Source organism: Lissotriton vulgaris, chromosome 7 (genome assembly GCF_964263255.1).
Source record: "Lissotriton vulgaris chromosome 7, aLisVul1.2, whole genome shotgun sequence".
Lineage (NCBI taxonomy): Eukaryota > Metazoa > Chordata > Amphibia > Caudata > Salamandridae > Lissotriton > Lissotriton vulgaris.
In genome coordinates this window covers 1,038,473,712-1,038,491,197 of record NC_141695.1, presented here as the reverse complement: position 1 = coordinate 1,038,491,197, position 17,486 = coordinate 1,038,473,712, and the positions used below count along the sequence as shown (strand labels likewise).

The 17,486-nt window shown below is 41.3% G+C and overlaps 1 protein-coding gene across 1 annotated transcript in view; it reads right to left on the bottom strand.

Annotated features, from left to right (window-relative positions):
- LOC147702887 (collagen alpha-1(XXIII) chain-like) overlaps positions 1–17,486 on the bottom strand; it is a 798,364-nt gene that overhangs the window by 338,202 nt on the left and 442,676 nt on the right. The gene's annotated exons all lie outside the window — the stretch shown is intronic.

The window sequence follows — 17,486 nt, the reverse complement described above, 5'->3', positions numbered from 1 at the left end:
AATCATGATGTTATCCGAGAACTGGAGCTGAAACACTCGTCAAGAATTAGGATGTGCAATACGTTCTCTGTAAGGGAACTTCCCTGGTTAGTATGTTTAGAACTAGTTTGGTCTCACTGTATATAATTAATTTTCTCAAACTTGTAAGCTGGTTGTAATGTCAGCTTTCATGAGTTATCATGTGATTTTGTATATAATGTTTTGTATATAGCACTGTAGATTATAATATGGATATGTATAAATGTTTTATGGAGTTATGTATTATATTGTGATTTTAAATGTATATATGTTATCTATGTTTTGTAGCCCTGAAGAAGTCCAGAGAAGGGACGAAACACGTTGGCTACACTGTGAAGAATACAATCAAAAGAGAATAAAGGATTATCAAATAAATTCTGGAATAAATCTGCACGAAATTTCTTTGACTTTGCTTCATGATAATAATTTCAGTAAATTTACTTTGCTTGGAAACAAGTGTGTACTGATCCTCCTTTTGCAATTGTTTTGTAACTGTATGTTCTGGTTCGCGTCCAGTGGCTCGTCCCTTTTATGAACTGCTGAACAAGGCCAGATGTCACGAAGTGTGATCTATCCTTGTACATTTCCTACTTGCAGGAGTTTCACAACTGAAACTGCAAACAACAAAGCATAGATTTTGCATGGCAGAGCTGTGTACTCACCAGCTGTAGCAAAGAGGGCTGTCTCACAGCTATGTGGAAAACATGCAGCCCGGTCCCACCTGCTGACATTTTTTCAACCCTGTTCATATGAGAGCATTTTATTTGGAGCTGGAGTCCCCAACCTCCCCCACCCACAAAGTTTACCTCGTTGTGGGAGAATATTAAAAAAAAAAATAGAAGGAAATCACAAAGCTGTCCAGAGCCAAACGTCAGTCTGAGCGTGCTGCACAAGATTCACCCGATATGGGGAGGTATAATCTATATGCGCATTAAACACACAGAGTGCATGCGTACGTAAGTTTCAAATTAATGTGCAACAGTGGTCATTCCCAGGGTTCCACAGTAGAGTGGCAACTGGCAAAGGCCATGCAAAGTAAACTTAATGTACACTTACAATGCAGTGACTTTGCAGGAATTCACTATGCCCAAAAAATGCGTCTTTTTTTCTGTGCACCTAATTTACAGTAAAATGAAACTGGACTAAAGAATACAGAGAGCTCGGAGTACAGCCGTTCAATTTAAAAATAAAATATACGATTGTGAGGAATGGCCAGCAAGCACGAAAAAATAGTTAATGAAAATGAAAATTCTAAATTGAAATAATTACCAAACGTCTATGCTCTGAATGCATTATGCAGTGTTAGAGGACGGCTAAAGTTATAAGTCATACTAGTATGCATGTAAGATAGCAATGCTTAATTAATTATGTGTAGCACAGAAATGTGTGAAATAGTAAAAAGTCATAGCTTACACATATCAGCAAACAGTTTACAACTTCTGAAAGGAATATTTTTTCTGCTAAGCTTTTTTGTTTTGGACCCTTATGTTAGCCTTTTCCCATATTTCTCTCTAATGATTTTGCAAGAATTTAATTGATTTGCCCCACTTTAAAATTATTCCTGGTAAGTACTTCGAAAGCCCACACTGAGAAATGGCTAAAAATGCTACACAGTTTGTGTTTATGCAAACATACACATCCACACATTAAATATCTACAGTTTCATTTGTTTTTAGCAGTGCATGTAAAGAGCAAGGACAGCGAGTCTTTTTTATTAATCACTCCTTTGGTGGTACGCCATATACTCCCTCATTGATTTGAACTCAGTGTCTGGAGTTAATGAAAGTTTTAAGTGAGTTGGTTTTAGTTGGATTCAAATATGGTCAGTGCCCACCTGCTGATCCCCAACACTTCGAGATATCATGCTTATCAAAGTGTTTGGGTCTCAATACTGTGGGCAGTGTATATCCATATTTATTTAGCGGCTCAGAGTAAGAGTAATTCGCTATTGCCTACGATTTATTTTTTATCATGATCTCTTCTCAAATAGCTATGGTTTCTCATGTTTTCTACTTCATAGTTTTTCTCCTTCTGATTCACTCTTATTCTGGCTGCCGTAAGATATTGGTTAATTTACTGCAATGCTCTACCTTAGCCTTCTTCATTTTCAAATGTAACGCGTCAGCTGATACAAAACTCAGCAGTTCAGCTGCTGTTTAGACTCCTTTATAGCACTCCTGTGTACTATCATCAACGGCTTCTCGGCATTTAAGAATTTAAGCATGTGTCACACAGCTGTAAATGGTCAAGTCTGGAATTTATTTGAAATTAATTTTCTTTTTACTATCTTTCCGATGATTTATGCCCTGCTTTTTGTAACCATCCCTATGACATGAGGAGCACCGCTGGGCCGCCGGCCATTTTCTTTTCTTGTTGCTAAAACTTGGAACTCCTTTTGCCTTTCTAAAACAGCAGAAAATCTGGTTATTCAAGCTATATAGAACTTGCTACTCGACTCCCACCTTCACTAGTGCCAGGTTATCACCCTGCTTCATAAACCATTAGGGATTAAATGTATGAAATTCAGAATATGCTTACAAGATTCAGTACTATCTGTTGAAGTATCTACATAATCGGTATTATGCTAATTAATAACTGTCACTCTGAGGGGCCAGGTTTTGGAATAGTTAACTGGAAGCAAAGCAACACCAAGACGATTGAGCAACCCCTGGCATGGAGAAGAAAGTAAAAAACAAAATGTGCTTTATTGCCTGTTTTACAGGAACGATTATTGCCAATAATGGTAAAAGGCATTTGTCCAACATGTTTAATTATCTGGGATCACCTCCGAAATCTGATGTAGCTTTTAAACCGTTATGTGCTTTTTTCAGACAGGTTTATGGTAAGAGAGTGTTTGCAGCTCCTCAAAAGCGTTTTCTAAAGCCCTACTGATGTTTTCATACTTTGTTCTGCTGGTCCAAGCACAATTCTCAAAGAGCCGATGGCTGGGCTGAGAGGTGTATCCTATACATTCTATATATTTAACAAACTCAAAAGAACCTGAAAGGCCATTTGATCTCACAAAAGGGCTTCAGTGCTGAGCTGGGTCTCTTTCTGAATCTTTCCCAGTCCCAACCTTGAGAATGGAGTACGGTCCTCAGCAGTACTCTACTTTTTTTACTACATTCCACCAACATCTACCATGTAATGTTTCATGTGCTGTGGGCAGATGTGGATACTAAAACCTGGAAAGCACCATTACCAGTAATAATTTACCAACTATGTACTAACAAGGGGTCTTCTCTCTCTCTCTCTCTCTCTCTCTCTCTCTCTCTCTCTCTCTCTCTCAGACAGAGCAAGCATTGGCAAAGCCAGTAGTCTGCACCTTTGGGACCTATTGGTTTTGCCGAACTTTCTAGCCATGCTGTACCGCAACCCTGATGCTGTGCAGCATGGCTTTTAAAAAAGAAAAGAAAACATAAGCATCCCTCCATTCACACGCCTAAAAAAAGGACGCAAGCTCTTTTTGCCTGTATGCTGATCCAATTTAGATTGGTTAAAAACACAAGTAGCATTTCAGGAGTGGGGACGCAACAAAGGGGAGGGTGGAAGAAACAGGGGCAACACCGAAGTTGGGGGAAAGCAACATAGAGGAAGGAAGAGACAGGAGAGGGTGGGTGAGGCGACGCAGGGGGTGGGGTGAAGCGACGCAGGGGGTGGGGTGAAGCAACGTGGGGGGTGGGGAAAAGCAACGAGGAGGGTGGGGAGAAAGAGCTTCTAATGAACATAGAGTTACTAGAGGTAATCTTAAAAACTTCCACCCAATGGTGCAGAAAGCCTCAGCCGCTGGCAGTTAGCTGTTAAGGATTTTGTAGAGTGCACCACAATGGTCTATTAACTGGGCCTGTATGCCCAGAACCCCGAATGTAAAATATAGCACGGGCTCAAGTCTTCTACCTCAGATTTTATTTTAACACAATCATTTACTGGGCAAGTTTGAAAGACTGCACATCTGTGAAGTTTACGACAGACTAATGCAGAACCCAGATGTAACTGCACCCTGTTTATACACTTTATTAATCAATTATTGAAAACGTGTTTCAACAGGAAGCATTTATTGAAAAAGTGATGTGTAACAGCTATTGTATAGTATTTGAAAGAATGTCGCTTGCAGTAAATTGAAAGGAAAAATATTGACTTTCCAGTAGGTGCAAATTTTTTGTGAAAGTTTTTTGTATTGAATAGCCTTTCTTAAATTGTGCAACGAATGTGAGTTTTGAAACAGCAGCTGTATGTAATTTTCAACTAATATTCAACAGCTGTTTTATTGGCTGACGTGGGAAAATCATGTGGCTTAATCTAAAAATAATCTTTTTCTGCAGCTCATTCGTAAATGGACTGGTAGAGTTGCAGACAACTATAACAAGCATTTACAATGCAATAAGTCTCGCATTAATTACGTTTGAGCTATTGGCATTGCTAAATATTGCAACACCAATTGCAACAAAAGTCTATAAATTGTAGGCCAAAAAAATGTGTATTTATTTTTGCAGCAATGGGGGCATGCTGCGCATTAAATGAATATGTTTAAAAGTAAAGTGCGGAGCAGGTATGTTTGTGAGTGTGCAGTGTGGTGACGTGAAGGTGAACGTTTAAAAGCTATGCAGGGATCCCAATACCCGAGGGTAAATTATATTTTAATAACTGGGTCACTGTTAGCATTAAAAAAGGCTGTTGGGTGTTATAGGAGTGTTAATTAGGGTCTCCTACATCCAGGTGTGGTCTACATGTTTCAGCCAGGCCTTTATGATTAAAACTGGCTTTCCTAAGGACCAAAGTGTGTAGGTGCAGATTACTTAATTTTAAGTGATTGTGTAATTTTGCAAATGTGTAGCACTCGCTAAGGTGCTTTACATGTGTGAGGGGGATTCCCTCAGAGCATTTTTTGGCTTGTTGCCAAATTAGCCCCATGGAGTAGTCCGGCAGAGGAGTGGACCGAAACTTTCGGTCAGTGTCTGCGTTGAACCTTTTGTTGTCACTGCGGCCTCAGTGTCACTGGGTGGGCCCGATGATGAAGCATGTCAGCAACCAGGTTGGTGGGTGAGGGCTTCATGAACAAACAAAAGGGTTTGTACCCTGTATTACAGTCCTGAGTCTATGTATATTCACAAATAGGCTAGCCTTTATTGATTTCACATATAAAACCCCGGGGATACGGACTAGCTACCTAGTCCTCTCTCTCTCCTTTGATAGTGATATAAAAGTAAAGTGCGCCATACTGCTATTGTTACAATAGTTAATTGTAGATGCGTTAACAATTGATGTGTGCACTGATGGAACTGTCTTCCATGTGTTGTATAACATACACGATCTTCCTAGAATAGTAAACGTAGCCTTGTAACCGGCGTTCATCCACGGGAGCTGTTTTGACCAGTGGATGAACGCCGGATTCAAGGCTACGTTTACTATTCTAGGAAGATTGTGTATGTTATACAACACATGGAAAACCGTTCCCCTGTCTGATACGGACGTCTCCCTCTAAATATGAAAGAATAGGATGTTTTTCCTATATTTCAGCACTTAATGCACAGCTGTGACCATATATTAAGTACATGGTACTAGGCTGTCTTCGCTATACATCAGAAGAGTCTTTTTTCTCAGCTTTAATCACTGTCCTGAAGATGGTCTGATGGACTGAAGCCGCAAAGACCGAAACGTCGACTCCACCTTCTATTCCTAGGAAATGTTGTTATTCCAGAGCTATACATACTCTCATTATGAGATTTGTTGCCTATGATGAAGTTGGAATAGTTCGTTTTTGTCATGTACTGCTAGGCTAATTTGATTTTACTTCTTTCCATGACTACATGCTGATTGACTTAATTTGTTTGTACTCCTTTGATATTGCTTACTATTTATAAAAATCTATATTTTCAAATTATTAGGTCTTCTCGTGTTGTCTATGCTAAGAAATGTCATTGATTGATTTTGTCTTATGACACTTTGGTGTTTGTTTCAAATCAAATCCCTTACAGGCACCTCTTACCTTTTAATGCACTTAGAACAGGCAACGTCTGAGAGGGATGTGCTAGGACATTCTAAAGACAGCAAATAGAATATTTCAAAGGTCTGCGAGTGTGCCTGTGTGTATGTGTGTTTTAGTCTGTGCATGTAATACGGCCTAGCAATATACATTTACAGGCTCCTGTTGTTTATCATTTATTAATCTAAACATTGGTTGCATGACTGCATTGATTTTTCCCATTTTCCCTGTTTTGTTCCTTTGATTCCTGACATATGTTTCGTATGTATTTGTATTCCCAATGCAAACAAATTATAACTGATCTCAGTACCCACTCCATTTAACTAACCCCCCCTAATCCGGTTCCTTGAGCTTGATTTGTGTCCTTGGATTTACCAAGAAGTTGTGGGCGATCCCCATAAACTGTGTGGACTATTTAATGAACAGTCAGGTTGCATTAGTATTTGGAGTTGGAACATTGGTACCATCCACATTACTTTTCTGATACAGGGAATGTCAACACCAGCATTATAAATATATATGCTCTGTGCACACAGTACTACCTACGGTTCTGAATCGAATACTGTTTACATTACAGCTAGATTTGATTTTGAGGACTGTAAAGCTCACCCTAAGAGCATAGTGCATTATTTCACAATTCTAAATATTTCCTCAAGCAAGCATTCCCACATTAAGTATATTAGTATTATGCAAAACAGTCAGAGACAGCTCTACTGTAATGGCGGAGGAGCATCGCCCCGCAGCCCTTGCCAGCAGCCGATAAATAAAATGATAACACAATGTTATTATCATTTTGTTTACGCTGTCCGAGTCCCGCAATGCAATTAGTATAAGCCAGGGACATGCATGACAGCTAGGAGGAGTAGTGTGCATACATTTGTGCGCATGTGTGTTTGGCTGCAATTCTAGGCCAGCCAAACACACATGCGCACTTATTTTTCTCTAATGTGTTACACAGCTGGATTGGAGAAAAGCCACCAGCTCCAATTCACCGTCTAAACGGCAAACAAGGCCGCTCAGACCAATCCTGGCACTGTTCTCATGTAAGAGGAGTGTTTTGGTTGGTGTGGAGCCTGTGCCCTGAGGACCCTTCCCCTTCCGGCCGACTAGAGGAGCAGCGAGGCAAGCGTCAGCAGGAGTGTAGCGGAGCAGAAGATAAGTCTTTTTATTTTTTTACTTATATTTTATTTCTCCCGTCTCCAACCCGCCGCCCTCTCGACCTCCGGCCGCCCTACCACTTTAGGTAGGCCGCCGCCGCCACTGAATGCAGTTGGACCTTTTTTTCTGTTGGCATAATGTTGTATCGAGCCTCGAAATCTAAAAAAAATGTGTATTCTAAAATCACCAGACTTGATTAATTTTCCTATTTTTTTGTCTCCATTTATAAACTGAAATACACAAATAACCAGTCGTATGATATCTAAAAAGCATACCTTTAAATACAGGCTAGCAATTTTCAATAAAACATGTACACTTTTATTAAGTTGTCAACAACAGCATTGAAATATGGAAACAATGACCAGAGACCATGGAGTTTGATCAAATGTCGTAGTACGAATGAACATAAATATAGCAGGTAATTTGCTTGGGTTTCCTAATTCGTCAACGCTTCGTCCATTCTGAACAACAAATGCATTGTGCCGAATGCTCCATTTCACGAGCTTCTTGTGACTACTACAAACATTCTTTATACCTCTCCCTTTATCCCAGGCCAACATGTCTGCCTTGTGGCATGACCTTGGCTTATTTAGAAGCCTTGCTGACATCACTAACTGGAAACGTTTATTTTCATGCCTATTTGGAATGAAAGACATCTTTCAATAAAACAGTAGTGCCTGAAACAGTAAATCATTGTTACTCACCCAGCCGGACGGTGAGCTGTATTCTTCTTAAACACAAGTCAGTGTTTCCACAACTTTTTTACTGCCTGCATCATCAACCATGTGTGTGCAGAGGTAGCGAGCAAGCCCCTGTCTACTAAAACAGACAGGACTATTTTGAGTACAAAAACTTTCCTATTGTACCACTGCAGTAGTGTAGGAAGGGTGACGGTGCTCTAGTGCAAGCAAGGAAAATGGCCGCTTTGACAATGGGCTCCTCAAAGCTTTAGGACCTGGTGTCACTGTACCTGCTCCACCAAGGGTAGCTCAGCCCCGGTAGGCCTGTCAAACAGCACCAATGACTGCTGATTGCGGTTTAGTGAGAGAGCAGTCCCCAGATCATCTCCGACTCGCAGGAGTATAGCCAGCGTGTAATGGGTCCTTGTGCAAGGAATGGGCCACCCTGGCTGCTGTCTTAATTCTAAATAAGGCTCCCAGTTTTCAGTTTTTTTCTGATTTTTCCAGATATACAGACAGAAAACAATGTGTTTCCGGTCTGTATTTATTTTTAAAAGCAGAAAAATGTGGAAAATGAGGCTTTTTTTTGGCGACTCGCCATGCTGTTTTTCGTAATTTCCAGGACAACAGCTGCACAGATAGACAGCATGTGAAGTTAAAAACAGGTTGACATTTCCATAAAAGCAGGCGTATGTTAACATATATTTGTAATATAATGCTGATATTTCCTGTAGGTGTAGTGTTTTGCTATATTTGGTTGCTTAATTTGCTAAAACACAACAGGCAGCAAAGTATGAATGCATGTTTATCAGTGAATTAATGTGGAAATATACCACTTTAAGACTTCGCACAACACAAAATAAATGTGGATAAATACCAATGAGAAGGCCAAAAAATAAATATGGATAAATACAGACAGAAATGTTAAAAAATATACATATCATAAAACTGGGAGCCCCAATTATAAATAACAGCAATAATCATGGCTCGGCATGCCCCTCAGGCCTCTGGGAACCGGTGCCATTGCACCTGCTGCAGCTATAGCAGCAACACCCGTGTCTGAGTGTCCTTGAGCATGGGGGGGGAGACGAAAGGGCAGCAAGCCAGTGAGTTGTGTGCAACATACAATGGGGAACTATGGAGTTCACAGCTGTCTTTTAGATGAGCACCAGTGCATGTGAAACAAGTATTGGCATAGCCAATAGGTCTCGCCTTTGGAACCTTATAAGTGCTTAGCCATGCAACAGTTGATGTTGTTGCACCAAGGATATTGTGCTGCATAACTAAATACTTATAAGCGAGACCTCGTGGCTATGCCAATGCTGGTTTATATTAGGTTACTGCCCTCAAAGAAGTCTAGAAAAGTTATTGAAGACATTTTACAATTACAAGTCCTGCTACGTCCGTGTTCTGCTGCCAACCAGAATCAACATGGGGCCGCGCTATCATGTTCTCTATAGTAGATGGCTATGCAAGCCAGTTGGTGAAAAAGGAAAGCAAATAGAGCAAGTATTAAGGAAAGCAAATGGAGCAAGTGTGCCTGAGTAAACAAAGTTAAGCGGAGAAGGCATCGACAGCGGCGGGGGAGGGATAGGGAGGGAGGGAGGGAGCACGGCCAACGGGAGGGAGGGCGGGTGTAAGCAAGGCATGACAACTTAAACAAGGCACAACAACGTGAGGTGGAGGGAGGGTGGGTGTAAACAAGACACAACAACTTAAACAAGGCACGACAATGGGAGGGAGGTGGGGTAAAGAAGCCACAAAAGCATGTTGTGCCTGCAGTAAAGAAACTCAATAAAGTAAAGAGAGCTTACAGACTTAACACCTACCATGTAACAACAGAAGTAAAAGGGCCAGTCACCACGGGAGGTTCTAAATGAAGACAAGGCGGTACTAAGGAGGGACTAACGAGCTTCTTTATGAATCAGAAGCCAGCATTTACGAACGACAATGACACAAGGTAATGCCAAATATGGGGGAACAGTGGGTAGAGCTTCTATTCAATACTCCACTATAACAAGTCTCCCAGAGCAGCTCATGCACGCTGACTCTAGGGTCCACCTAAAAACACAAACTTCTCAAATGCAGGGACATTAGTGCTCCGGATGGGATTTATGCCACCCATGGCATCAAAGCAGATATTATTGATAGACGCAAATATCGCGACCATTACATGACCTATCTCTATACCACAGTTTAAGAATATACATGTATATCTATATACATATATACATAGCTTAACTCAACATCTGCTTTAACTAGGTTTACCTTACATGGTCATGGTAGTGGTGCGCTTGCTGTAGTCAATGTGATGTTTTTGTTGTGCGGTGTAATGCATGCCATATAGTCAGAGTGTGACTAGTTAAAGCTACTCTATTACAGACGGAGACGCTGTACTCTTTTTACGGTGCTATGTGAAAAAACATAATACATTTGGAATCTGAGAAAATGTTTCTAGAAATCGAGCAAATAGGTGGTGACAGAGGTAGCTTATGAATTTTCCTTTGTGCCTGGCAAAGAAAAGAGTAAGCGCCAGCAGTGGAGTAGTGCTCGTGCAAAATTCTTAGGGGAACAGAATTTAAAAGAAAGAAATTGGCAGCAGGTTTCTTTCTGCCAAATTTTTTTCTTTTAAAATGTTGCACCCTGGCACAAATCTGGGGGTTGTATTCAAAAGAAGGGGATGACGGGGCTATTTCCACTCTCAAGGAGAGGCATGTAAACAGGTGCCCCTGTTTACATGCCTAGCAAGGTGTGTTGTGCTGTTCCTCAAAATAGGGAGAGTTTGGGGGGTCAAACAAAGGCTCGAAACAACTGAGTCTTAAAGAGATCTACAGTTGGCCATCCATTTGTTGGATTCTAATGCCCTCACACACCCTTTCAGGTGTCAAGCTTCATCATATGGGCTGCTCCTCGTTGGGTCAGCGTTGCAATACCAAAAGGCCTCACCTCAAAGAGGGGCACTTTCACTGAGTTATTTAATCCAACAGCCGTATGGTGAAGTGCGGGTGTGGGGCCAGAAAGGTGTAGATGTAATAGTGGGTTAAAAATAGGGCTGGGAGTACCTGTACTGGATTAATTTTATTCTGGGGGTCTCCTGCCCTAGTGAAAAACAGTGAAACCGGCACTCATTGGAGTGTAATGTCTCCTACTTGTGTGTCAGTTTGTGAAAATATCGGTCAACATGTTTCTCGCGTTAGTGTCAATTAACTCTCGATTCTTCAGGACCATGAGATCGAAAACTATCTACACAATAAAAACTAAGAAGGTTCAACAAAAGCACAGTAGAAAAAGTGGCTAGTGTGTCAATATACCTGTGGTAAACTGGATGTACCTGTATTGGAGAGACAAGCATGCATACATTTCAGGTATAGACATGGATACACAATATAAGAAAATGCCATTTGGTGACTTCAAAATCAATTTAATACGCACAGTGGTAAGCGCTTCCGCGCTAGAGTACAGTAAAATCAATAAAACCAAAGTGGTGGGTACCCACAGTGACCTATGGTGATTGTATGCCCCTGCGGAAACTTTAAAACAAAGCAGCTGAAAATCGTAGTGGACTCGCCTAAATGTGCTAAGTATCCAGGCTTCTACAGTACCCGGTGGTCAACACATCAGGCTTAAACTCCCATGAATGTTGGGCTACACACAGAGGGAGGAATGCAAACCATTAAGGAATCATACATTAGACAAGTAGTTTGTTTAGATTGTTGTGTACTGTGACGTTTATACACATGTCAGTCCTGTGTTCACTGACGTTTGGTATGACATTATGGGCATAGGTATCATGTTCCAAAGAAGGGTAACATCCTTTGCAACGTAACTGGTACAACACGGTACCGTTACGACGCAGCTTTAACAACGAAAGTCATTACAACGACTTTCGCTGGAGGGCGCTCTAGGATAGGGTATAGTTTAATTTACTATCCAACACCTTCCGTACTATCCACGGGGACAGGTGTTGGAATAGTACATTAAACTATTCACTATCAGCGCCCCACCAGCGCAAGTCGTTGTAACGACTTGCGTTGTTAAAAATGCATCATAAAGGGACGCGTTGTAACACTACGCGTTGTACCGTCATTCATCCTCCAAATAAGCCTGTGCTCACTAATGTATAATGTCATGTGTTACAGCAGTGTCCACACAGAGTTGGCCCCATTAGATAAGGGGTTAACTGAAACGGTCTGCTGTCTCTCGATTAGATGGAACATAGAATGTGGGCCGAGGGCTGAGCACAAAGTATTTTGATTTATATATACATACATATGTGCCAAAAGTGACTCACTTGCATCGGACATAGAATATAGGTTGCGGGCTGAGCATAAAGTAACTAGGATTATATAAATATGCCAAAAGGTGAAATCGGTATTGGCATCGTCAGTCGCCAGCAATAAATAACTGCAATTTTTAGTTTGATTTGAATTAGCAGCTTTCCACGTGTATTCAGAAACAGATTCAGCTTGAAGAGTGCCTGGTAATAGTAGCAAATCAAGTAGTGTTTGTTTACTTTGCTAATGTTTGTGTTGCTCAGCATTTATACACACAAACTACAATTACAAGAATTCAGCAAATAAGATAAGAATGGACATGGGTCAACATGGAAACTCCAATTTATTATTGCTGTCGTTTTCTACCTAAATGTGAATCTTCCGAAATGTAGGCCAAGTCCAGCATGCTCCACACTGCAGAGCAGGCGGTCTCTCGCAGTGGGAATGCTACAAAGGCTGACCTTCACCTCTCAGGTAGCAGGCGGGTGTCAATGGGAGAGTTGCGAAGTGCATGATGGGAGCTTTCTCTGCTGACTTGCGGAGGTCGGGCAATAGGCCGGGTCACAGATCATGCCCACACCAGAAATGAAAACTCCACAAACCACCTGGCCATTAGACTAGGTTTAGCTCCAATGATTAATTACTGCAGTTGTCGGGCCTTCTGCGAAAGCTGAATTCCTTGACTTTCAGGAAACGCTTGCCTTGGGTTTGTTTTTGAGGAATGTCATATGGGACACGTCAGTTGACTTCAGCGCTGCTCCGCACTCAGAATCTGCATCCTGCAGCTGGGCTAATAATACATTAAGTGTACCGCTCAGAAGCTAATGTCAGTAAACTCCCTGGTAAATAGCAAATCGGCGCACCCCGATGAAGACTTTCGCTTTGCATCTGTTTTTTACAGTAGGGCTTTTGAGAAGGACATTTGAGGTACCGCTAATGACGGAACGCCTGCTCGAGCACTGCTGAATGGGAGATGCTTCATTTGCATAAAGCATGTTTAGGCTTGAGCCGAGCCGATAATAGAAACTATGCTTTCATTTCAGTTAGAAAACGTTGTGAAGCAGTGCAAATTTACAGAATAATGCTTCATGATATCTCAGTATACAGAGAGCACAGTAAACGAGCACTGAGATTCGAAAAGTGATGCGGCCGCGCGGCAAAAGTGGTGATCGCGAGGGTGCCCGTGAGCGATGCGGCCGCGCCGTGAAAGTGATCGCGAGGGTGCCCACGAGCGATGCGCTTGAGCGATGCCCTTAATAAAGAAAAGATAGGAAAGCCAGATGGCAGCTGTGCACGTACACGCACGCATAACTGCAAGCTTGAGGTCAGCAATAGCGTTTGGTAGGACTTTTAAACAGCCCACTTACTAAATGTCTCGCAGAGGTGCGCATGTGCTGGCTCAGGTGAGACCTAAAAACTACTGCTAGTTGGAATGCGGAGCTGTTGAACAGTGCAGTTGTTAAATAGCTCCCACTTGTGGTGTAGTCTCACAGGTACTTCAACTACAAGGCTGACGTGCCCTGCAGTGTAATCCCCTTGAACGGCATCAAGGGATCACCACGGGTCTAAGGGGTGACCCCTGGTTGGCTCTCTGCCATGCCTGCCACTGTTGCGACCCCTGAGCTCAGACTGCAAAGGGCAGTATGAGGAACAGAGAAAGCAGGACATTTTCGTCTGAAAATAAAAGCGGATTTGGGATTTTCAGGCGGCTCAAGCTTTGGGCAAGTAACAGTTACAACTTGCGACTGTTAAAATGTGTTGCATCAGCTAAGGGTTTGCCTAAAGTGTCACCTAGTAACACACCATTCAAGGCGTCTAACACCCAAAACCCAATCAAGCAGGAACATACTTCACCTGCAGGCTCTGGGTGGACCGGGCAACATTGAAAAGGAGGTTCCAGGGATGCTGCCATTGGTCTGTGCATGTTTTCATGTGCTTCTGGAACACAGACACTCAGGGAATGTATGGAGTTCTCTTGGATACCAATTAGGCGTTGCCAGGGGTCGCAACTGTGACCCCAGGTTTGTCCCTGCTACCCCTGGCACTGCATTTGCGACCCACTGACCTCAGACGAGTTAAAGTCAGGATTAGGAACATAGGGGAGACTGGACTCCTTATTTTCTGTCCATTTTTCGCTATACTGATAGTGAAAAATACTGTATTATTCACTACTAGTTTAATGGGAAAAAAGGAAGCACAATAAGCAGGAATGAGACCTTCGGTGGCTGCTAAGGTAAGTAAAAAAGTATTTTAAATGTATGTTATGTGGGTGCTTGTGGGCGACAGCATGTTTATGTGAGCGAGCATATGTATGCATAAGCAAATGTGAATGTATGTTTAAGCATGTGTGTGTGAGAGAGTCTAGGACACGTAGTGAGTGAGAAACTGTGAGACAGATTGTCAAAAGTATGAGTTAGTGAAAATGAGTGCCTGCAAGTGAGTGAGAATGAATGTGTGAGAGTGAGAATAAATGAGTGAATGAGACTGAAAATTAGGTGTTAAGTTTGCAAGTCTGTCGTTGGCCCTAGCATACTGAAGGTAATTCTTGTCTTAAAGAGTCACCTGTGGTAAAATACTGGTGCTGACACTTGAGGTAGTTCTTAGCAGTAAAAAGACCTTTGAGAAATGACTCGCACACTAGAATCAATTCTTGGCATAATGGACTCCCATGTTAAAATACTGATAATAGAATACTAGAGGTATTTCTTGGTATATGGACACCTTGGTAAAATGCTGGTACTAATACATTGGAAGTAATTTTTGGAATGAATGAGGGTAACCTGCCATGGGTTTCTTTGTGTTTCTTGCCCTGAACCATGCCGTCAGGGCAGCAGTGGTTGTGGTGAGCTCTGGAATATCAATTTACTATTCTAACTACCAGTCCTGGAAAATTTGGGGAAAGTTATGAATGTTCCAACTATTTTTAGGAAGGGTTGAAAAGTATTAATTCTCGATGGGAGAAAGTGCTGCCCTGAGGGTGCAGCTCTGGGCAAAACACAAGGCATACCTATGACAGTGGGCGCAGCCATGACAAAATGCTGGCCCTAATAAATGAGGTAATTTTTGCCATAAGAATCACTTGTGGTATATAGACTGCATAAATGGAAAAAATCCATGCTGGCATACTGGGGTACCCAAAACAAAATGCTAGTCTTATAACAATGGAGCTAATTTATTTTTTTACATATGGCGGCATCCATGGTGCATTTTGAAAAAAATGCTTTCAACTCATGGAGCAAAGAAATGCCAGTACTGCATTTGAATTCAATATTTTGATAAATTGAGTAACAATCCTCAATTCAAAAAGACCAGTAAATCAGTCTGTAATCTTATGAGTAATTCTTTTTATTTTGAATTTCTTTTATGTGTTTTGTTTTCTTAAGTTTGAGCAAAGTGCTTTTAAACTAACAGTTTTTTACAAAAGAAGAGACTCATAAAGTGCATACAAAAACCATCGATTATATACAAAACCAACAAAAACAGTTAATCTCAACTCTAATCCTATATATATTGTTTTGCAATGCATTTAGAGGAGACATTAAACATTCAAAAGGACTCCACTTAGTACACTTAGAGACACAGACACACAAGACAAGACAATTTGACAATGGTATGACAAGGATTCACCGTTCCTAAAGAAAAATGTAAATCTCTTGGGAGACTGACCGCTGTAATCTAATATACAGGTACGATCTGAGAGAATGTATGACTGTTTTGAAGTTGAGTGTCACCCAGTATGACTGACAGAATGTTTATTGATTTATTTTTAGATTGAGTCCACATGGTCCTGATGAGAATCCCTGCCACATAAGGGATTCGAAACGCGTCGACCGCTGTCCCTTTGAAAACTCATCGACCTTTCATTAGACCAATCTTTCCATGACTAAAACTGATAAAATTGAATTATTAGATGGTCTATCGTATAAACAAGTTTAAAAAGAATTCGTACTAAACACCAGTATCCGCACCTGTTTTAACGGAAACTTTCATTGAAAACAGGGCGTTTACATTTTTCTTTAGGAACGGTGAATCCTTGTCATACCATTGTCAAATTGTCTTGTCTTGTGTGTCTGTGTCTCTAAGTGTACTAAGTGGAGTCCTTTTGAATGTTTAATGTCTCCTCTAAATGCATTGCAAAACAATATATATAGGATTAGAGTTGAGATTAACTGTTTTTGTTGGTTTTGTATATAATCGATGGTTTTTGTATGCACTTTACGAGTCTCTTCTTTTGTAAAAAACTGTTCGTTTAAAAGCACTTTGCTCAAACTTAAGAAAACAAAACACATAAAAGAAATTCAAAATAAAAAGAATTACTCATAAGATTACAGACTGATTTACTGGTCTTTTTGAATTGAGGATTGTTACTCAATTTATCAAAATATTGAATTCAAATGCAGTACTGGCATTTCTTTGTTGATTGTCGTATTGGCGCAGCCTTACTGCTCTAGCCAGAACCCTTACTGTTGCCACTTCAACTCATGGAGAGCATAAGCTTTAATTTGCTTTACACACCATGAATCATGAAAAGATTTGAAAATGTAATGTGTACCCTTCCAGTGCCTATGGCATTTTAGAAAATGAATGCGAGGATTGTGCTTTAAATAACAAGTTACTTACCTTCAATAGTGCCTTATCTGGTAGAGACTATCTAGCTGGAGATTCCTTACCTTAGAATATTCCACAGGCATCAAACTGGATCCAGAAATATTTTGAGGAGTCCCCTTGCATGCAGGTAGATAACATTGTTCAGCTCCGTCTGATGTTGTTGGCATCGACCATGCCAGAATTGACTGACGCGGTGCCTATATAGGCCCCACCCCAGTACACGGACCTCAGTTTGGGACTATTTTTCCACACCAGAAGCACGGAGCCATACTGGGGTTGTGTAACCAGTGTGCTAAAGTGAGGTCCTGAAGGATCTCTTGGAGGTGAAATTTAGTTTGCAGAAAGAGGAGGATGCGATGGTCAGTAAGGAATCTGCAACTAGATAAAGTCTCTACCAGATAAGGCGCTACCAAAGGTAAATAACTTGTTCGTCTGATAGAGACTTATAACCGCACATTGCCTTACATTTGGATGGATACCAAAGCAATCTCTCCCTGGAGGTGGGTCTGCAAATCTGTTAAACCAAAAAGTGCTAGAGGACTGAATGAGCAAAATGGCCATCACAGTGAACCTGATTGTCTAGGCAGTGTGTGCAGTGATGCCCATGTAGCTGGGTGACAGATTTCCTGGACTGGGACTCCTCAAGCCAGTGCAGTGTTCTCAGCTTTGGCTCTGGGGAAGTGTGCTCTCAGGGGGTTGCTTCTTGGCAATTGCGTGATAGAGTTTTATACAGAGGAGAATCCACCTTGAGATGCTTTTCTTGTG